The sequence below is a fragment of the Balaenoptera musculus genome, chromosome 2 (genome assembly GCF_009873245.2).
Source record: "Balaenoptera musculus isolate JJ_BM4_2016_0621 chromosome 2, mBalMus1.pri.v3, whole genome shotgun sequence".
Classification (NCBI taxonomy): domain Eukaryota; kingdom Metazoa; phylum Chordata; class Mammalia; order Artiodactyla; family Balaenopteridae; genus Balaenoptera; species Balaenoptera musculus.
In genome coordinates, this window is record NC_045786.1 from 150,378,286 (window position 1) to 150,400,262 (window position 21,977).

Genomic DNA, 21,977 nt, shown 5'->3' on the forward strand with positions numbered 1-21,977 from the left:
TGAATTCACCTTGTCCTCCTTCTCCCTGGTGCAGATGCCTTTCTCTGGGGGGAAACTGAGGCGGGCAGAGAGCTGTATTTTATTTTAGAGCTGGAGCCAGGCAGTGTCACTGTACAGGTGAGGAAGCTGAGGCACAGAGGGTGCAGCGAGTTGCTCCAGGGCTCTTACCTGCACCCAGGTCTGCTGACTCCCCCAGCCCATCGCAGGGCAGACTGGATGAGGTCCCTTCCTGTCTCCTCCTCTGCACCCTCAGCCCCTGCCCCGGTGAGGTGAGGCTATGAGTGCCTCCTGATGGGAGGGGGGTGTCAGCGGTAGGGGACAGCTCCAGCATCTTCTCCTCCATTAAGATGTGTTTTCAGGTTTCTTAGGAAAGAAGCAACTTGAAGAAGGGAGCCAAAGTCTCTTGGTTACCTTCCCATCGTGCACCCAGAGTGGACACACAATTTCTGTGGGCCTCTCAGAGCCAAGAGCAGCTATTTCTCCTGCCCTGGTGCCAGCAACTGTGATCACAGCTACTCTGAGGGGGCCCACGGGCAGAGGGACTTCAGTTATCCCTCTGACAGCATCACAGGATGGGAGGTCCGTGATTCTGAGCAAAACAGTTACCATGTGCCTGGTGCATGAGTTGATGCTTTTCAGACACACCCTCTGAGCACAGAGCCCCTGAAAGCTGGCCCCTGGTGATTCCATAGCATGCCCTGGGCTACGTGATGACCACGAGTCATCACTGGGGTGGCCTGTGGGAGGGGATGGGGTTCCCAGATCACAGCTAGCTGCCCGTGGAGTGACAGTACAATGCCAGAGAGAGGAGTACCCACCGTGTGTCTGGCTCCTCTGCCCCCCAGGGGTGCCTTCTAGCCCTTCTCCAGGAGGAAGGCCACTGCCCCATGACCCAGGGAAGCTGGTGGTGATCCCTGCTGGTTGGCAGAGGCAGAGGCAGAGGCAGAGGCAGGCCTTGGAGAGGCCCTCAGGTAGTGGGAGGAGAACCACTTACAGAACGTAGTGCCTGCTTCTGGACCAGAGCCCCTATTAGCTGGCACTCTGCCCTCCAAGTTTCCCTACCTGAAAACATGAAAACACCTTCCCCTGCTGGGTGCGAGGGCTTTGGACACATGTCAAGTGTTTATTGTAGATGGGAAATGTTATTCCTGGAGGCTCTGGTTTAAATTGAAGCCATCTGTTTCCGGCCTCGATGGGGGAAATGTGGCCAATCCCTCTCCCTGCCATGGCCAGTCTAGAGCACCCTTCTAGGTTTGGCAGGCAGGCCATCCTTCCCCAGCCCAGTTCATGTTGTGTTTTGGCCCTTGAGGACTTCCTTTCCCCCTCCTCAACCACCTGTGACATTTAACGTGATTTCCACGCCGTAAAATGTTGATGAGTGGCGGCACAGCAGACCTGCCTGCAGGCCTGGATCCTCCCCACTGACTCTCGAATCCCAGGGACTCTCCACTCTGGTTCTTCCTGGGAAGGAGCTGGTGAAAGAACTGTAGAGATAATGGGCATAAAGTGCTGGGAGCTCTTTGCACGGAGTGTCCAGGGTGCAGGGAGGCCGCAGAGCATTCAGGACCGTGGGCAGTCTCGCCCTGAGAAGGCTGTAATGTAAGCGCTTAGAGGAAGCACTCAGCTTCAAGTGAGAGCAGCAGCTTTTAGTGCACTGTTTTGCCTGACGTGGGGCCCGGCATTCCCTCCTCTTCCCTCTCTGGGAGAGCAGTGGTTTTTGCAGCTCACTCACAGGTCAGCATGGGTGGTGTACAGCGGGCCCCTCGTTCTTGCCCACGAGGTGGCTGGTACAACTTGTGCAAAACAGGGTAATGGGGGAGTTGAGATGAGAACATGACATGGGCAGCTCATGAGGTATGCTGTGTCCTTGTTCTAGATCTGTCTGGATTGCTCTGGACCAACCAAGGGTGGCTCTTTAGAAGAGCACCAGTGGCCAGAACTCTGTGTCCTGTGTTTCTAGGGCAGGGTAGGTACCCAAGCTGCCACGGTCCTTCTCAGCGTGCCTGGGGCTGGTACTGGAACCTGCAGAGGCAGGGGGAGGGGTTGTCCCACTGTCACCTCCTGCCTCCTCGTGATTAGTAATGCTCCAAAAGGAACCTGAAGCCTGGGCCCAATTAGAAAACCAGGATCCAAGTGTCCTGGGCTCCCTCCTTCTGCTTTTCTCACTTTCCACTCTGCTGTTTCGCACGAGCACCCGGAAGGCAGGCTCTGAAGAGCTGAGCTGGAGTGGCTGAGGTACGGCACAGCCCCGTGCCACCTGCAGACCCTTGTTGATGCCAAGTCGGGGCCTCTGGCAGCCTCAGAGGATCAGAGGCAGAGGGGTCAGGCCAGCTTCCAGCCAGAAGCCAAGCCTGCCCTCCCCGTGACTGAGTGGCCTCCCCAAGGAAGGTGACCCCGGAGACAGGAGCCTTCGCCTCCCTCTGGCTGAGTCTTCTCAGAATTGTGCCCAGCCAGCGGGACACTGGCCCCAGGCCACGGGGTCCTGGCAAAAGAGCAAGGCATCCTGAGATCTGTGGAGATACCGATGAGCAAGGTGGACTTCTGGCCAGTTGGCCAGGGATATGGCTCTTTGTTAGGTTTTTGATGTGGAGGCCAAGCATGCTTGATGGAGGGCTTGGGAGCGTGGAGGCCGGCACACCAGACACACTGCCTGGGGGCACTTGGGAGCTGAGTTTCCACCTGCTTCATTAACCGCTCGCTTCACCTCTGTGAGTCTTCCATTCACAACATGGCAGAATAACCCCCACTGCAATGGGCCATTCGGAGGAAGAGTGGGAGGAAGCAGAAAGGTGTCTGGCATGTGATTGGTGACTGGGAGCCCCCTTCTTCCCAGTTGCTCACCCTTTTACCTGCCGAGTGGCCAGCTGTCCTGGGGTCTCTGGGCTGGCTGGCCACGCTTTGGTGGCAGTAGCTGACCAACGGTGTTGGTGGCCCTAGGCACTGTTGGAGCAGAGCTCTTTCCTTAAAAAGAGCTTCAGATCCCTGAGGACCTGGTAGAGGGGCACATCTCAGAGCCAGAACGGGGCATCCTTCAGTAAAGCAAACAGGTTGGTACCAGGTCAGGGATCCCTCCTGGGCCAGGACCTAGTGTGCCCAGGCCTGCGAATTAGGCCAGACTTTGGGGAGACTTCCTTAGGCACCGGAAGAACAAGAGTCTGAACAGTGTCCCTGGCCTGAGATCCTGGTGCCACTCAGCGACCTCACATTCCTTGTCATTACTTTTTAGTCCTCTGCACACCCAGGAGAGGGGCAGAGCAGGTGTGAGTAGCCCACTCAATAGAAGAGAAAGCTGGGGCTCAGAGAGGTCATAATAGCTACAGCCACACCCACGCACAACAGTGGCGGAGCCTAAACTGGCCCAAGGCTGGTCCGTCTCCAGGGGAGGGTTCCTCCTCCCTGGAGCACAGCTGACCCGTCCTCAGCTCACCTGCCGTTGCCGCTGCTGGTGGTTGTGCTGAAGTTGCTTAAGACGAAGTGAAGGTCATGCATTTTCTCCTTCCCCTCCACTCTGGGCAGGGTGCCCAGAGCTGGGTTCTGCGGAAGGACAACAGGGAAAATGGAAGGATAGGATTCCCACCCCACCCCACCCCATGCCCTGGGACACACTGAAGGCATGTTCAGGATGCCTGAGCCCAGGCAGAGGGAGGAGATGCTCTGCACTTCACAGAGGGACTCCTCAGAGCCCTGGTCCAGGCACCTGCGCGGAGCAGGGGGCGTGGAGGGGACAGGAAGTGATGTGCCAGCCCCTGGCCTGGGCTCCCAGAGCTGCCAAGTGGAGGAGCAGGTAGAGCTCCCTCCCTCCTGTGGGTCTGGGGAGGAAACCCAGGCCCCACAGTCCTGATTTTTTCCCGGAGACAGAAGGAAAAGAGGTTGGGAGGAGCGGGCTCTCTGACATAGGCCTTATTCCAGGGGCCGAGCAGCTACCTGCCTGCTTATCGGATGAATCATCTTGGAGCCCAGCTCTGACCTGGTCCCTTCTTACTGGCTTCCCAGAGCCTGCCACTGAACGGTCGTCTTGGATTAAGCCCCAAATACCTTTTCCAGTCTGCCCTCCTGCTTCCTTCACCCTTCTCTCGCACCCTGCTCCAGCTCAGAGGTTCTTCCTGCATGGGGACAGGGGAGGTATCGGATCCCCTTGAAGTTTTTACAAAATACACACACCCCACCCCCAGCTCGGCTAAGAACCGTTATTCTGGCAAATCAAATGTACCCTGGATTGTCCCACCCACTTCCTCCTCCCAGCCCAGCCCTTGTCCTCATCCCCATCCTCATCTGTCCAGAGTCTCCCTGGTCTTCAAACCCCAATTTGAATGCCTTCTCCTCCATGAAGCCTTCCCTGGATCCCAGCCAGAGGAGGTCTCGTAGCCTTTAATGCGCTCGTCCCATTTGAGTCTGTCTCTTCTGCTAGACGGTGAGCTCATCCTTTCATTTATCGTGTTCACTGAGTGCCAGTCACATACATGCCCTCCAGTAATTCATGGGGAAGGGGCAGGTAGGCAAGTCACCAGATAATGACGACAGCTTCAGAAATGCTCCAATAATGGCAGTACAAACACCAGGGGACATTTGGGCAATGGCAGTTAAAGGTGAAAATGTACATACTTTATGACCAACAGTTTCACATCTGGCTGTATAATTATCCAGAGAAACTCACACATGTGTGTAAGGAGACGGTTCCATGGGTATCTAGGGCAGCAGTGTTCGAAACACAAAAAAAGATGTCTCGACCTCAATATCTACAATAATGGAGTAGACAAGTAAAAATGTGATGTTGCAGCAGCAGTTAAAATATAAATAATTGGAGAATTTTATGTTTTATAAATTATACCACAAAAAAGTTGATATATATATATATATATATATATATATATATATACACACACACACATATCCTTTATTATCGTGCATCAATCTCAAAAACAATATTGCAAAAAAAGGAAATTGCAGAATAGTACCATTAGTGAAAATTTAATTTTAATAAAAATCACAAAACAATATCTATGATTTATGGACACAAACATGTTGCAATGCTGTAATACCTACTGAGTTCATGCTTGTGCTGGTCTTTGGAGAAGCAGAGAGAGGGCACTGAGACTGAAAGGGGAAAAGAAAGGACTTCTAATTTGTAACACTTCTTTTAACAAAAAAGATCGGAAGCAAAAATGACAATGTTAACATTTGGGTATTTTTTTAACTTTTTTTTGTTGAAGTAGAGTTGATTTACAGTGTTGTGCCAATCTCTGCTGTACAGCAAAGTGACTCAGCTATACACACATAGACATGATTTTTCTAATATTCTTTTCCATTATGGTTTATCACAAGATATTGAATACAGTTCCCTGAGCTATACAGTAGGACCTTGCTGTTTATCCATCCTATATATAATAGTTTACATCCGCTAATCCCACACTCCCAGTCCTCCCCTCCCCCTTGGCAACCACAAGTCTGTTCTCTATGTCTGTGAGTCTGTTTCTGTTTTGTAGATTGGTTCATTTGTGCCACATTTTAGATTCCACGTATAAGTGATATCATATGGTATTTGTCTTTCTCCTTCTGACTTACTTCACTTAGTATGATAATCTCTAGTTGCTTCCATGTTGCTATGAATGGCATTATTTTGTTCTTTTTTAAGGCTGAGTACTATTCCATTGTGTATATGTGCCACATCTTCTTTATCCATTCATCTGTCGATAGACATTGTGGTTGTTTACATGACTTGGCTATTGTGAATAGTGCTGCTATGAACATAGGGGCGCATGTATCTTTTTTAATTATAGTTTTGTCTGGGTATATGCCCAGGAGTGGGATTGCTGGATCATATGGTAATTCTATTTTTAGTTTTCTGAGGAACCTCCATACTGTTTTCCATAGTGGCTGCACCAACTTACATTCCCACCAGCAGTGTAGGAGGGTTCCCTTTTCTCCACACCCTCTCCAGTGTTTGTTATTTGTAGACTTTTTAATGATGGCCATTCTGACTGGTGTGAGGTGGTACCTCATTGCAGTTTTGATTTGCATTTCTCTAATAATTAGTGATGTTGAGCATCTTTTCATGTGCTTACTGGCCATCTGTAGGTCTTCTTTGGAGAAATGTCTATTAAGGTCTTCTGCCCATTTTTCAATTGGGTTGTTTGTTTTTTTGTTGTTGAGTTGTATGAGCTGTTTGTATATTTTGGAGATTAAGCCCTTGTCTGTCACATCATTTGCAGATATTTTCTCCCATTCCATAGGTTGTCTTTTCGTTTTTTTTATGGTTCCCTTTGCTGTGCAAAAGCTTGTAAGTTTGATTAGGTCCACAGAATTTTAACATTTGTTAATTTTGTTGGTTTTATACTTTTAACTTTTTTGTGTCTAAAATTTTTCAAAATTAAAAAAAAAATTGAGTAATCTGGGATGTCAGAGGAAAGGTGCTGACTTTTCCCAGGGAAATCAGGAAAGGTTCCAAGAGGAGGTGACAGCTGGCTATTGAAGGAAGGGTGGGAGTTGGTGGGTTTAACTGGGTGGGGGGAGTTGGGGAAAGGAGATGTAGGGTGTTCAAGGCCAGGGAGTATGTGGGCAGGCTCTTTGCACGTTTCAAATGTTTATCAAGCTGCCCCTCCCCTGCTACTTTCCTCATCCTCATCCCTCATTCTAGCTCCTCTATTTGTGGGCTGTGCACATAGTAAATAGGCTCCTGGAAAAAAAAATCATGTGTCACTTTATGATTTTTTAAAGTCCAGATCATCTAATGTGAGTTGGGGGAGGAATGAGCCAAATACATAAAATAGAACATTAAAATAGAGAAGTAGCCAGTGATACAGAGAAAACAGAAAGAATTCTTTAAGGATACTGTGCTCGACCACGTGCAAGTTGAAAACCATCTGAAACTGAGAATTTTCTGAGAAAATACAAATCATCAGTTTGACCCCAGAAGAACTAGAAAACCCCAACAGACCAATAATCATGGAAGAAAGTGATTTTTCATAAAACTCCACTTCAAAAAACCCAGGTTTAGACAGCTCTTAATTTCTATCAAACCTTCAAGGAAGAGATAATTCCAATGTTATTTAAACTGCACAAACTGTGCCAGATCACAGAGAAGGAAAGATTCCAAAGTAGTCTATGAAGCCAGCACAGCGCTGACAAAAACAGCACAAAAAAAAGAGAAAAAGTACTACAAAAAATCTCATTTATGAATATTGGTACAAAATTAATAAATTACTAGAAACAGACTCACACAACATTATGTTTAAAAAATGAATATACCACAAGCAAGTGGGGTTATATTCCAGAGATGTAGATTCAATATTAGGAGAACTATTAATATCACTGAACAAACTAACAGTTCAAAAGAGATGAAAAATCGTATAAGCAGCTCCATAAATGCTAAAAATACTTAAAAGGCATTTGATAAAGTTCAACATATGTCCCTGATTTTAGCTCTTACTTAATAGGAATAGATGGATATTGCTTAACATTTTATGTGTGTGTGTATGTATGTGTATATGTGTGTACAAAGACATACCTACAAGGAACAAGTAACCACCATTACCTTCATTCTTTAACACTTCCCTAGAAGTACATTAAAATGGAGACGTAGCCAGTGATCGAGCACAGTATCCTTAATGTAACATGAATTATAAAAGGAGGCCAGTTTATCAATTTAAATTGTAGATGATGAGATTGGCCATCTGGAGAAAAAAAGAAGAAGATAGTTCACTGAAAAACTATTAGAAATAATAATGGAATATACTAAGACGACTGCTAATAAGTATTAAGAACAAAAATGTATAGCTTTCCTGTATATAAACTTTAGTCTCTTTTACAATATAATGAAAAAAATATTTTTTATATCAGTAAAAGTGCTAAAAATAACTAGAAGTGAGTCCAACCAGAGGAGGGGGCAAAACAGCTCTTATTACTGCTGCTCACTCCTGGTTCCCAACACTTACTTAGAACAGGGCTTCACACATAATTATAGATATTTGTTGAGTGATGGAACTGCCTCACAGATCAATGAAACAGAAAAGTATATCTAGACAAAGACCCAAGCACATTTACTATGTGGTGATGATAATAGTAATCACCAACATATAGTAATTACCGTGTGCCAGGCACTGTTCTATGGGCCTCACCTGTAGCCTAATATGTGATCTATCATGGAGAATATTCTGTGTGCCCTTGAGAAGAACGTGTATTCTGCTGCTGTTGGGTGGAGTGTTCTATATATGTCCGTTGGGTCCAGTTGGTCTGTAGTGTTGAATATATCCAAGTCCTCTGTTTCCTTATTCATCTTCTGTCTGGTTGTTCTACCCATTATTGAAAGAGGTTTATTGTAATCTCCTACTATTATTGTGTTACTATTCCTCGCTTCCATTCTGTCAATGCTTTCTTCATATATTTGGGTACTCTGCTGTTAGGTGCATATATATTTATAATTGTTATTTCTTCCTGGGGAATTGACTTTTTATCATTATGTAATATCCTTCTTTGTCTCTTGTGGCAGCTTTTGACCTAAAGTCTATTTTATCTGATATAAGTGTGGCCACCCCTGGTTTCTTTTGTTTACCATTTGCATGGAATATCTTCTTCCGTCCTTTCACTTATAGCCTGTGTGTGTCTTTACAGCGAAGGTGAGTCTCATAGTTTCATCTTTCTACATCCTTTTTCTGACATAACTCATTGAATTCTCATAATAACCCTAAGCAGGTGGTGCTATTGTTGTCCTTATTTCTTCCCAAAGTTAGAAATATTTATTTATTTAGAATGAGAAATGAAATTATATCAAATAATGTGTCAGAAAGCTGACAAGTACCACAAATATCCTAAAATCCATAGAAATAATATTTTTCTTAGTGAACTGCCTGAAAATCCCCACAATACTTTGTTTCCCTATATTTTCCCCTACATAATTCGGTTAACCCCATTTTTAGACAAGGAGACTGAGGCACAGGAAGGTTAGGTAACTTCTCCTAGGTCCAATGAAGGTGGCATTTGACTCAGCACTTGACTCTTTGTTATCTATCCTAATACAGAGTTAAATTGAGATTTTGAATGTAGAGGGGTGACGGGCAGAAAATGAGTTTTTCAAACATGACTTTGAGATAATTAGCACCTTGGAGAAAGAAATAAAGCTGGCCTACCACATTTCTAACACCAAAATAAATTCTAGAAAGAAAATTAAAAAGAAGGAAAGATTAAAAAGAAAAAAAATCCTAATACTAGTGGAAAACATGGGCAAATATTTTTAGGATCCTCTAGTAGGAAATACTTTTTTTTTTTTTTAATAAATTTATTTTGTTTTATTTATTTATTTTTGGCTGTGTTGGGTCTTCGTTGCTGCGCACGGGCTTTCTCTAGTTGCGGCGAGCGGGGGCCACTCTTCGTTGTGGTGCACGGGCTCCTCATTGCAGTTGCTTCTCGTGTTGCAGAGCACGGGCTCTAGGCATGTGGGCTTCAGTAGTTGTGGCACGCGGGCTCAGTAGTTGTGGCGCACAGGCTTAGTTGCTCTGCGGCATGTGGGATCTTCTCGGACCAGGGGTCGAACCTGTGTCCCTTGCATTGGCAGGCGGATTCTTAACCACTGTGCCACCAGGGAAGCCCCAGGAAATACTTCTGACTACAGAAAAATCTGAAATTTCTGTAAGCAAAAGATGCCATAAATAAAGTTAAAAAAAGAGACGAATGACAATTTGTAATGCACGTAAAAGTTAATTGCCTTAATTTAGAAAAACCTCTTAAAAATCAGTAAGATAAATTAGAAAGAACATAGTTCACTGGAAAATAAATGCAAAGGCCAGTCAGTCAATAAACGTGAAAAGAATGCCTGCCCTTTCTGATATTTAAAGAAGTACACATTGAAACAAGATGCCATTTTCAACTTGCATATTGGCAAAGTTTGAAAATTCAATAATTCACAGTGTTGTCAAGGGTAGGGAGGGTAACAGGCACTCTTCACGCATGGCTGGGCAGCGCAAACTGGTTCATCCTCTTTGGAGGACAATTTGGCAATATCAGAATTTTAGATCCACCTAACTTTTGACTCCTTATGCCTAGGGATTTATCCTACAGCTGACCTCACACTTATGCACAAAGATGTATAATCAAAGCTGTTCACTGCAGCTTTGTTTGTGCAGCAAAAATGTAGAAACAATCTAAACATCCACCAACAAGGATAGATTCATGTAAATCATAGTGCATCCTTCAGTGGAACATTATGAGCTGCTACAGGAATGAAGGATCTGTCTCTTGGTATACAGAGATGTGTGATGTATACTAACTAAGAAACAAAGATAGAGTACCGGGAATATGGTCCTGGTTGGGTTTAAAATAAAGATGCAGGCATAGATATATATTTGTCAATATTTACGGAAAAATCCTTGAGGAAAACAAACAGGAAACTTAAAAATGTTTATGTTTGGGAGTGGAACAGAGGTCTGGAATAGCAGGGAGACTTTTCATTCTGCATTATTTTGAATGGTTTGATTTGTCCCACCGTAAGTGTGTTATTTTCAGAATTCAAAAAGTGAATTTAAGAAAAACTATTTATACAGGGAGAATACTACTTAAAATGCCTCCCTGAACTTTCTTTTTAAATTCACTTCTCAGTGGGTTCACCTGTCCTTACATTCATAATTTTACACCTGGAAGGGCCCAAGAGGTCATCTCCAATCTGCATTTTGTCCACAAGGAAAATGAGACCCAGAGATGTTTTCAGGGGCTGCCCAGGGCCCCTGGCTAGTCTGCTGCAGAGACTGGGCTCCTATGATGCTGCTTTTAGGGGAGGGACTGATGACCCCCTCATGCGTATGATCAAAGTTTCATCCTTGGACTTGTAGACCCTTTCCCAGCACATAGTGCAGCGAGTCCTAGTTCATTTGCACTCACGTGGGGAACCTGTTAAAATGCATGTTCCCAGGCACCTTCCTGGAGATGGGCTAGGATAGGGCCCTTAAACCTGCAGTTTAGCAAGACCTCCACCCCAAGATGATCCTGGTCTTACTTGAAGTCACCTGATGGTTATGGGTCCCTCTGATCTCCCCAGCTCAGCCCTGCAGGCAGTGTCTGTGTATCTAGCTGAAGCCTCCACCCCACTGAGGGAAAGTGGGGGTGCTCTAGCTCACCAGGGGGAAGTAGCAGAGCGGACCTAGGTGCCGGGACTCCAGTGCAGTGTTCCGTCCATGGTCCCCCTCCCTTTGGGCCCTTGCCCGTCTGCGATGAAGGATGGCTCCCTGGCTCAGCCACCCCAGGGCTGGGCAGCTGGATGTGGAGGTGGGGGGCAGACTGGGGGTCATGACTGCATCAGGGGTGTCCCTCACCCCATCAGAGCTCCCCTGAGTCAGGCCTCGTGGGAACATGCTGACAAGCATGTTGGACCTGGGAGGGGCCTGGCCTGCTTGGGCTGGGGGAGGAGCCACAGGGAGGCTCAGGGAGGAGTGGAATCCATGCCCGCCTGCCCTGAGAGCGCTTCTTTGTCCCTGTGCCACAGAGCCTTGGAGGACCCATCTTTGTGGTCAGGAATTAAGCAGGGACGCAGCCGGGACGCTTGGAAGCACCTGAGGACTGATTAAGAGGAGGGAGGGCCAGTGACAGCCCATCTCCTGAGTCCCCGACCTCACCTGTTGCTCCAGGTAGGTGCTCTTGCCATCATCCTACCCAGCAGGGCTAAGCCCCTACCACCAGCTCCTTCCTCAAGCCCATGGCCCGTGGCTGTCTAGTCAACGCTTGAGCAAAGGCCCTCCCCAGCCCTCCTAAATCCGTAGCCTAACAGGAGAGGCCAGGAAGGACACTGTCCCAGGTGACCCTGGCTCCTGAGACCTGGAAAAGGGGCCAAAGACTCCCTGGCTCTGGTTAGAATGCCCCCAGCCCGAGCTGCTAGCTGAGTGCCAAGTGGCTCCTGCCCAGCTGACTCCAGTTTGGGAACGGGCCTAGTCCCAGCCAGACAAGGCTCTTCTGAGATTTCCCTGCCTCTTGACAATTTTTCCTTGGGAAAAGGTTAGGACAGATGGTATCTTCATAGACTGTTGGAGCTGGAAGGACTCTTAGTGATATGTTCCAACCTCAATTTCTTTTAACTTCCCAAGCATTACTTATATGAATAGTGTCATTTAAAATGGTGTAGGCGAACATCTCAGAGGAATCAAGCGTAATCTCGTTAAAACAGCACAGGAAGCCCTGGGTCTCAGGGCCCTTCCTGGGTGCAGCTGCCTCAAGTTAATACATAAAACCAAGAAAGGATTGGATAGTCAAGGGAGGCTATAACTATGATAAGATTTCTTTGTCTGAGAGTCTCTAAAATTTCTTTTCCATGAAAGAAGTTATCCTGTATGGGCTCTTGGCCAAGAACATTGTGATTGTTGCTATTATCAATAAAAGTGATCTTAGCTATAGTTCTTTTCCGTTCAGATCAAAGTGCTTGATGTTCACATCTCCCTTCTACTTTCCTGGTCTGGCCTTGTGAGAGCCCTCCAAGGCAAGGAGTCTAAACCGCAGGCAGTGTTTCACTTCTTTTCCTTTGGCCCTGCCCACTGCCCAGACCATGCTGGACCCTTGTTCCCCCAATCCAGATCACTGCGAGAAGCAGCATCAAATAATAGTAAAGAAGGCAGGCTTGGGAGCCAGGTGAGTTCAGCTCCCAGCTCCACCACCTACTAGCCTTGTAATTTCTGTACACATCAGTCTTCTCATCTGTAAAATGGGAATAACAACGTACCCTAGGGTTACTATGAAGAGAAAAGTTGATATCTGTAAAGCACTAGAAACAACTCTAGCACTCAGTAAGTGAGTGCTTAACACGTTAGCTCGGATCATTACGAAAGCCTGTTCTCCCCCAACCATGCTTTGCTGCCTGATTCACCTCCCTAAACCACCATGCAGTCATCTCACTCCCCTGCTCTAAAATCATCCATGGCTCCCCATTGCCTATTTAGTGACTGTGCTGAATGTCTGCTGAGAGAGAGGGTTTCTACCCTCAAGGTAGGTTAACTGAGTTCCTCTGCTGGGAACCCACAGCTGGGGTTTTGATCCAAGCTCTTCGGCCTCCCCACTGGTGGGGAGCTAGATCTGTTGGGCGCCAAATCTGTACACAGGGGTAGGTTTGGTTTCCCTGCATCTGCTGGGGCTGCAAAGGCAGGGAGCCCTCTTTTGGACTCCAGCTCTCATGGTGCACACCGGAGTGAGGAGAGGACGCCTGGCCACAGGCCAGAACAGGCAGTGTTCACACTCTGATGAGCTCAGGCCAGGTGGCAGATGTGACATCATTGTCCTCGTTCATCATTGGGACGTGGCCAAAACTTCAGCTCCCATAGCTCAGGTGGGAAGCCCGAGGCCAGCAGAGACCACCCATGATGTGGCACCTTGGACAGAGAACTCAGCAAGCTCCGCTCCGCGTATCTCAGCTGCTTCTCTGGCAGAAGAGAGGCCGTGTGCCATGGAGGAGCAAGCACTGGCTTGGAGGAGGATAGATCCATGTTCAAAACGGGGCTCCTTATCTGGTGGGAAGAACTTGGCCTTATCGATTAGCTTCTCTGAGCCTCTGTTTTTCCATCTGTAACATGGGAGGATAATACCCACTCCATAGGGTTGATGGGAGGTCAGAATGGAACAAAATGCCTAGAGCCCCTGTATAGTGCTTGCAGTGGTGGAAGCTCGTTAATGTGCAGTTATTCTGATGAGTCCATCGGAGTTGTTCTTCCAGGCTACCGAGTGGGGTTGCCTCAGTCCTGCAAGCTTCTTGCTTCCCTTAACTGAAATTTGCCTCAACTGGCCCCCACTCCAAGATGAAGGGAAGTGGTGGCGTTTTGGGCAGCATAAGGAGGAAGGAACAGTCCAAATCTTCTCAGACTCCTGGCAAGGGTGAGAGGCGCAGCAGGGAAGAAGCAGAATTCTGTCTGATTTTCTCAGAGGTTTTTCCACTCAGGCACTGCCAAGCTTAGGAAGCCAGGAGCGAAGTGACAGGGAGGAAACAAACCAGACTGTGCTGGTGCATGCAGGGTGGTATTTTTCTCTTGATGCATTCCACACATGAATGGATTTGTTGGGATTCCAGGCACTGTGCTAGGCACTGGAACATTCAGCAGCAAGTAAAACAGACATGGACCCTGCCCTCAAGAGGCCTTCATTCTAATGAGGGTGGGGCAGACAGTAAACAGCATAAACCATGGAGGAAGTATGTTAGAAGGCAATGAATGTGATGGGAAAACAAAGAAGGAAAAGGGGATGGGGAGTGCCGGGGAAATTGAGTTATTAAATAAGGTCATCAGGATAGGCCTCACCAAAAAGGTGACGTTTGAGACACCAGTTGTCTGCCCCCCTTGGGAACCCCTGAGGAGTCTGTGGAATCAGAATCAGGGCCAGGTGCCTTTCAGGAGCTCCTAGCAGAGGAGCAAAATCTAGAATCCCTTCCAATCTCAGCCCAGATAATGTCATGCTCTTCCTCCAAAACCTTCAATAGCTCCCTACTGCCTGCACAATTAAGTACAAATCATTCAGCCTGAAATTCAGGACCTCATGGTCCCCAACCTGCCTGTTATCTTACAAGATTCTTCTCACCCCACTTCTGCAGCCAAGCCAGTCTACCTGCTATTTCTGGAATATTCCATGCTATGCTTCTTTTCTCCACTCATTTGTCCCCTCTGCTTGAACTGCCCCTGCCCCCACTCGTTTCTGCCAGCCTAGAAATCCCACCTGCCTTTCTCTGAAGCCTTCCCTGGCCCCTGAGGCTGTGGTCTCTCAGCCCCATCACCTTGGCTTGTACCTTTCTTGTTGCGTGGCCCTTACTCTGCCTTGGGTGTGGGCATTGGTTTAACTGTCTGATCTCCCACCTGACAGGCAGAGCCCAGCAGATATAGGGCTGAGTGAACACTGGCTGAGTTGAGTGTGCCCAGGCTCAAAGGCCCCCAGCAACACTGAGACAAGCTGAGAGAGCCTTTGCCTACTCAGACAAAAAAGGCAGAAATGGGAGGTCAGCAGGAAAGGAGAGAAGGAACTAAAATGTAGGTAAGATTTGATGGAGAAGCTAGTGAAGGAAGGGGAGAGAGAACTCCCCACCATATTTTTCCCAGACAGGCAGACTGTCAAAGACACAAGGTTAGGTCCCTCTTCTTCCCCAGAAGAAGGTCTCTCTTCTCTCTTGAACATCCTAGGCCAGTGCTTCCTGGTTTCTAACTAGAATACCTCTTGCTGCGGCTGGAGCTCATTTCCTCTGGCTCCATCCTCTGGATTCAGGTCACTATTTGAGTACTCATTTAGCATGGCTCAGAGTGGCTTTCCTTACCCCTCACCCAAGGGGCAGGAGCAAGGTTGTAAGGAGGCTGGCCCCTGGCCTGGGGGCTTGTGCTCTAGTTGAGGAGGTCAGGGACCCCTAGAGCCACACAGAGACTGCCTGGGGGCCACGCTAAGTCATGGAGGTTGTGCCAGCCAGTCACCCCTCAGCCTGTCTTCAGGGCTAAACTTCATCACAAACAAGTCTGTACGTAGCGGGCCGCACCCCTGCAGCACTGGGAGTCTCAGGCCCCTGTGTCCCCGCTTTGGCCCCCGCCAAGTGAAGCCATGTGAGGCAGACCTGCAGCCTCTGCCATCTGGCTCCCACCCTTCGCTGGAGCAGCTGCACTCAGAGAGAGCACCCTCCCTCGGCCTCTCTCCAGCTCCTGCCCAAGGCAGCCAGCGGGGTGTCCCTCCCTAGTCTGCTGCCCCGAGGGAAGGGTGGTGCTTTTCCAGCGGGAAAGCCTGGACACAATCTGAGCCCACCTCCCTCTCCGTGGGGATGCACATGTGGTCTCCTCCTGGAATGTCCTGCCCTGGCCTCCACACCACAGCTCCTCTTCAGGTCAGGGTCCGCATAGATGCTCAAGGCTGGGAATGAGGCTGCAGATTGGGCTCAGATCTCCCTTCAGTGACAGTAGTTCCCATCTTGGGATTGTTGTGAGGATTGAAAGAGCTCATGCTTGCAGAGTCTTAGCACAGTGCCTGGCAGTAAGCCTTCAATTAATGTGGCTACTGCAGTTCTTCCCTTAAGAGCTGCCTTGGCTGAAACCTCCCCCAGGCAGCCTTTCCGGATTGCCCCAGGCTCGGTCAGGGGCTCCTCCTCAATGCTCCCAGCACCCCTTCGGCAGGCCTCCTGAGTCCACTTATGCAGACGTGTCGTGGTTTCTTTGGGGGTCTGTGTACCCACCAGAATCTTGTGCCTAGACTGTAAGTGCCTTGAGTGCAGGGAACAGAGCCCATTATTTTGCTGAAAAAATGATTTCCTGTGTGACAGGTGGGTAACTGTGAGAGACAGACTGTGAGAATAGGATTGAGCCTGCCAGCCCTGACTTTTCCAGGGCCTGTGCTAAAAGAGCTGGAAGCTTGCTGCAAGGCCTGCGGAAGGGGGAAGAGGAACCCCATCCCCTGTTGTATGGTCTAACGCAGTGATTCTCGAAACGAGGTCCCAGGTCCAGCAGTGTCGGCATCACCCAAGAATTTATTCGAGATGCAAATTCTCAGGCTCCACCCCAGACCTAGTGCATCAGACACTGTGGAGTGGGGCCCAGCCATCTGTGGTGTAACAAGCCCGCCAGGTGATGCTGATGTACCAAAGTTTGAGAACCACTGCTCTAATGTTTCAAAGTAACTCAGATTCACAGGAGGGGGTCTCTCTCTCAGGGGCCTCTGTTCTGCGGAAGGCTTCCAAGAAGGCTGTCAGGCTGGGCCCCCAGCGTATGGCTCCTGCTAGACCCACATCCCGACCTTGAAACCCTTATGCCGACAGGACAGGTGCAATGGAGGACACTCTCCCCACGGACCTCCCCTTTCCCAGGTGGCTCTAGACCAGATGGGGTGCTGCTCCAACCTAGCCTTGATGCTGGTCCCTCTCCACGACCACTGGCCTGCATCCTCTGGAGGCCAACCTCTACAGCAGGGGCCCCAGGGCAGACTTCTGGAATGTTAGGGCTGAGCGAGACCCTAGAGATAGATCATTGGCTGTACACATATGCTCACAAACACACCAAAACACACATACACACATACATAAATGCACACACATAACTCAACTACACATATATGAACACATAAACACGCATGCACCCCAAAACGCACACAAGCACCCAAAATTCAAATTATAGTCATAAGCACTTTCCCAAGCACATCCAAATACACCCCAAAACATACACAGATACACACACATTCAAAACCCATTGATACACACGCCTCAAAATACACAAACACAAATGCAAAGACCTATTGTATTCATTTCCTAGGGCAGCTGTAACAAATTACCATAAACAGGGTGACTTAAAAGACATCTGTTCTCTCGTAGTTCTGGAGGCTGTAAGTCCAAAATCGAGCTGTTGGAAGGGCCACGCTCCCTCTGCAGGCTCTAGGGAAGAATCCTTCCGTGCCTCTTCCAGCTTCTGGTGGTTGCTGACAACCCTGGGTGTTCCTTTGCTTGTCTCTTCCTCTGTCTTCACATGGTTTTCTTCTCTGTGTGTCTCCATGTAGTCTTATTGTAAGGACACCAGTCATTGAATTTAGGGCCCACTCTAATCTAGTATGCTTCATTTTAACTATCTCTGCAGAGATCCTATTTTTAAATAAGGGTGTATTCTTTCTCTTTAGTTGAGGTATAATTTTTTTTAATAAATTTATTTATTTTATTTGTTTATTTTTGGCTGTGTTGGGTCTTCGTTGCTGCGCGCGGGCTTTCTCTAGTTGTGATGAGCAGGGGCTACTCTTCGTTGCAGTGCGCAGGCTTCTTGTTACGGTGGCTTCTCTTGTTGCAGAGCACGGGCTCTAGGTGTGTGGGCTTCAGTACTTGCAGCACGCAGGCTCAGTAGTTGTGGCTCGCGGGCTCTAGAGCACAGGCTCAGTAGTTGTGGCGCATGGGCTTAGTTGCTCCGCGGCATGTGGGATCTTCTCGGACCAGGGCTCGAACCCATGTCCCCTGCGTTGGCAGGCAGATTCTTAACCACTGAGCCACAAGGAAAGTCCCAGTTGTTGAGGTATAATTGATAACATTATATGAGTTTCAGATATACTACATAATGATTGGATATTTGCTTATATTGCAAAATGATCACCACGATAAGTCCAGTTAACATCCAGTTAACATCCATCACCATATACAGTTACATAAATAAGGTCATATTCTGTGGTTCCAGGTGGACATGAACTTTGGAGGGACACTATTCAACCCAGTAAGTACACACATCCCAAACACACAGGTACAGAGACAGACCCACACAGATACACACACACACCCCTTGCAGATGAGAACTTTGAGTCCCTTGATGTCAGAGCTGCCGGTTCCTCCTCCCCAAGCCCAGCACAGGGTTGCCACACCCTATTGTAGTACCTGTCACGTGGTGCTTTTCATCTTCGTTTTGCTGTTTTTGGTTTGGTTTGGTTAGATGTGAACTTAGTACAAAATCCAAAAATTACAATGAGAATGTCATGAAAAGAAAGCCTTCCTGTCCCTGCCTCGGCCTCCACCCCCCAGGCGGTATTCCTCTCCCAGGAGACAACCACTGTCAAGAGTTTCTTGAGTCTCCTCCTGGAGAAAATCCAGACTCAGGCAGGCGCACGGGAGGTGGCATCTGCCTCTTGCTTTCTTCACTGACCAGAGCACCTGTTCCTCTTTGTTCTGATTGTGTGCTCTCGCCTGACTGTGAGCTCACTGAGGGCAGATCCGTCTGCTATATATCTTTCCTCCCCGCTTCCTAGTCCAGTGCCGGGCACAGAGCAGGTGTTCAGTTAAGGCTGGCTCTGTCTGCACACCAGCGAATCACCAACAGCTGGTTGGTCTGCGTGGACTAGGGCTCAGCCTCCCGGCTGCAGAGCCTTGGGTCTCTCTGTCTCCCTCAGCGTGTGGCACCATCCACCAGCGCCCATCTGGCAGCAGACAGAGCTGGGGTAGGACAGCGCCCAGTAGCATCCTGCCTATTTGCTCCTGCTGCAGGCGCCTTCATCCCAGCTCTAACTGGGGCTGACTCTGGGGTGGACTGGGGCCTCTGCTGTGGCTGCATCTCCCCTGCCCTCCTCTCTCAGTCCGCTCAGGACTCCTGCAGAGGAATCCATCAGGGAAGAGGCTGAAGAGAGAACAACACTGCTGGCATCTCAGGCTGGGGGACGGGGTCTTGCTGCTGACAAGCCTTTTGCCCAGCCTCCGCTAGCTGAAGGCTTAGTCTGGACTTGTTACCACGGAGACGGGAATTACGGCAATAACTCAGGTTGAATGGAAGCCTGCAGCTTCACAAGGCTGTGGTGGGCATGTATTTTTTTCCACAACCCTCAGATATGAGATGACGTGCCACTTTTTTTTCCCTAAATCGACAGAAATGGATGCCTCAGTCCAAGATTTCACCGTGCCCTCAATCCACTGAATGAGCAGAGCGCAGGGGGAGAGGGAGTTGGGCAGGAGCCCTGTGAGACTGGAAGCCAGGGAAATGTTAGCCAGCAGCAACCTTCGCTCATCTGGGGAAGGAGGGGCTTAGGTTAGAGGATTTGTAAGAGCCTCTCCAGCCAAAACACTCTTGAGTTTGAGATCCGGGGGCCAAATGAGACCCGCCCTAGCCCCACTGCCAATCGTCCCTTTCTTCAACAAATATTTGTAAAGCACTATGCTCTACCCAGCACAGCAGAGAAAATAATGAGCAAATACAGCCCTGGGCTGTGTCATCAAGGAGCTTTCCATCCACTGGGGAAGTCAACCATTTGCTGTGTCATCCCATAAATAAAATCAGAGGTACTAGGTACTCACAAGGAAATACTACTTCACTGTACTGAGCCATGGCTATGTGCTAGGCACTGTTCTGAGTGTTTCTTGTGAATTGGTTCATATACTCCTCACATCCACCCAGTAAGGTAGATGCTATTAACATTCTCATTTTACAAATAAGGAGACTGAGGCCTGGGAGGTTAAGACACTCACCAAAAGACATGAAGCTAGTAAATAGCAGAGGCAGGATTTGGACCCAAGGAATCTAGCTCTCCCTAGGGACCCACATCTAAATGCCACCTATGTCTGTTTCTCAGGATGGAATGTGTGGGCTTGACCTGGTCTGGAGTTCTTCCCTAAGGAAGCAAAAATTGAGCTGAGATTAACTAGTGGGAGAATGAGTTAACTCACGGGAAGGGGAACATTCCAGGTAGGAGGACGAGCATATGCAAAGGCCCTGTGGCAAGAGGGAAGGTGGCATGCTGCAGGCATTGAGGGACAGACAGAGGGGCCAGGGGATGGAAATGAGGGGAGAGTTGGGTGAGACAAAGCTAGAGCCATAGGCAGGCCTTGTTGGCCAAGTTAAGGAGAGCTACAGGGAGCCCTTCCAGCAGATTCCATCATGACCTGCAGGACAACTTAGGCTCCCCTGATCCTGGAAGGGTCCCTAGACCCTCCAGATTGGGCTCAGCTCCCCTCACCGTGAGTCCTGCCCCTGTGGCAGCCCTTTTTACACACTATATGTTATAATTGCCTCTTAGCCAAGCAAGGCCTATGTCACGTCCCTTCTAGAATGAGGTTGATGAAGCGAGAGACACATCTCATTCTCTTTAGCACCTACTACCCTTAGAGAACTCAAGAAAGGATAAGTGAGGGCTCTAAGAGTCGAGGGGAGGATGCAATTGCTGAGACCCAGGGTGCCTGGAGGAAGCGGAGCTGAGCTGGCTTGACAGGGGAGCATCCTGTTGTGGGGAGGCTCACGAGGCCTTTCCGCAAAGCGGAAGAATGGAGGGAGCAGAGAAAGCCAAGGCCTTTGAGGGACAGGGGTCTACCCATCTGCTGGAACTGAGGCTTCTTAGAGGGAGATGGGGGAGTTAAGACTGGAGGAGTCCCTGGGGCCAAGGGGGCCTCCCCCTGGAGCAGGCCAGGAGTCTAGAGCTCAGATGTCAGAAGGAGCAGTGAGCTATGGAAAAGCTCAGGCGTTGGCTTCAGACCCCCACCTCCATCTGCTTTACCACTGCTGGCTGTGTGACCCTGGGCAGGCTCCTCACCCTCTCTGGGCCTCAGCATCCTCATTGGTAAGATGGGGACAGTCATCACTCCTGCCCCCACAGGGCTGTTGGGGGCCAGGTGGGATGATGGCTGTAAACACATTTCATAACCTGGAAGGGAGTGTGCACCAGAGCCTGTCAGGCACCTGAGAGACAGTCCAGAGGTCAGGCCCAGCCCAGGAGGCTCCTGTTTCTCTTTTGTTCCCTTCCCCATGGGAACCTAGGTTCAGACCACCCGCCAAGGGGGCTGTAAGGGCCTCAGTGGTCCCCATCTTCCACTGATTGATTGGGGTGGGGTGGGGAGGAAAGGAGGGGCTGAGCAGGGCGGCAGGGCAGGCTGGCCCCCGGTTGCCCAGGTGAGAACTGTGCTGGGGAGCCACGGAGCCCCCTCCCTGATCACTGCACCTGGGTCTTCACGCTGCGGTCAGCACCACAGCTGCCAGAGGAGCTACTGATCTGCCTCGGCTTCCAGGCTGACCCCCAGGGGCCTGGCGGCTACCTTTGCCCACGTGGTGCAAGGTCAAGCCTTGACCTTCCTGCACCGGGCCAAGCCCGGCCCTGCGGTTGGAGGGAGGAGGAGGTGGCCTCAGATTCAGGCCTTGAATCTTCCTTCTGAGCAGGCAGCCTGCACAGGAACCCCTGGACCACATATCACCCCGAGGGCCAGGCCCCTGCACCCCGCACTACCCCCTCAACCCCCCTGACAAACTTGAGTGGTAGCTGGTCAAAATGAGGGCACTTGAGGGGGGAAGAAGAAGGATTTGATGCCGAAGGATGAGGGGAAGCTGATTGTATGTAGGCTTAGAAATATCAAGCCTGCCTTTTAAAATATGATTTTTTCTAATTATAAATAATAATTCATGCTCATATTCAATAGTTTTTCAAATTCAGAAAAATTTTTTAAAGACCAGTGAAAGAACATAGTCTCACCACCCAGAGATAACTGGTCTTTTTTTCTACAGGTATTATTTTGGTTTTTTATTCTCCCCCATCCCCCGCCTTTCGTTTAGAATGGAAATCATCTAGTTTAA

The 21,977-nt window shown here is 48.9% G+C and overlaps 1 protein-coding gene across 4 annotated transcripts in view; it reads left to right on the forward strand.

The window, feature by feature from the left end:
- The window catches only part of TMEM63C (transmembrane protein 63C), a 132,584-nt gene that overhangs the window by 62,502 nt on the left and 48,105 nt on the right, over positions 1–21,977 (forward strand). The window contains exon 1 of one of the 4 annotated variants that reach the window (XM_036841855.1): positions 11,522–11,609. The exons of 2 other annotated variants lie outside the window; for them this stretch is intronic. The gene's annotated coding sequence lies outside the window, so the exon portion shown is untranslated. Of the gene's footprint in view, positions 1–11,521; positions 11,610–19,213; positions 19,219–21,977 lie in introns of those variants that run through there. One more of the 4 variants, XM_036841856.1, reaches the window with a different exon arrangement.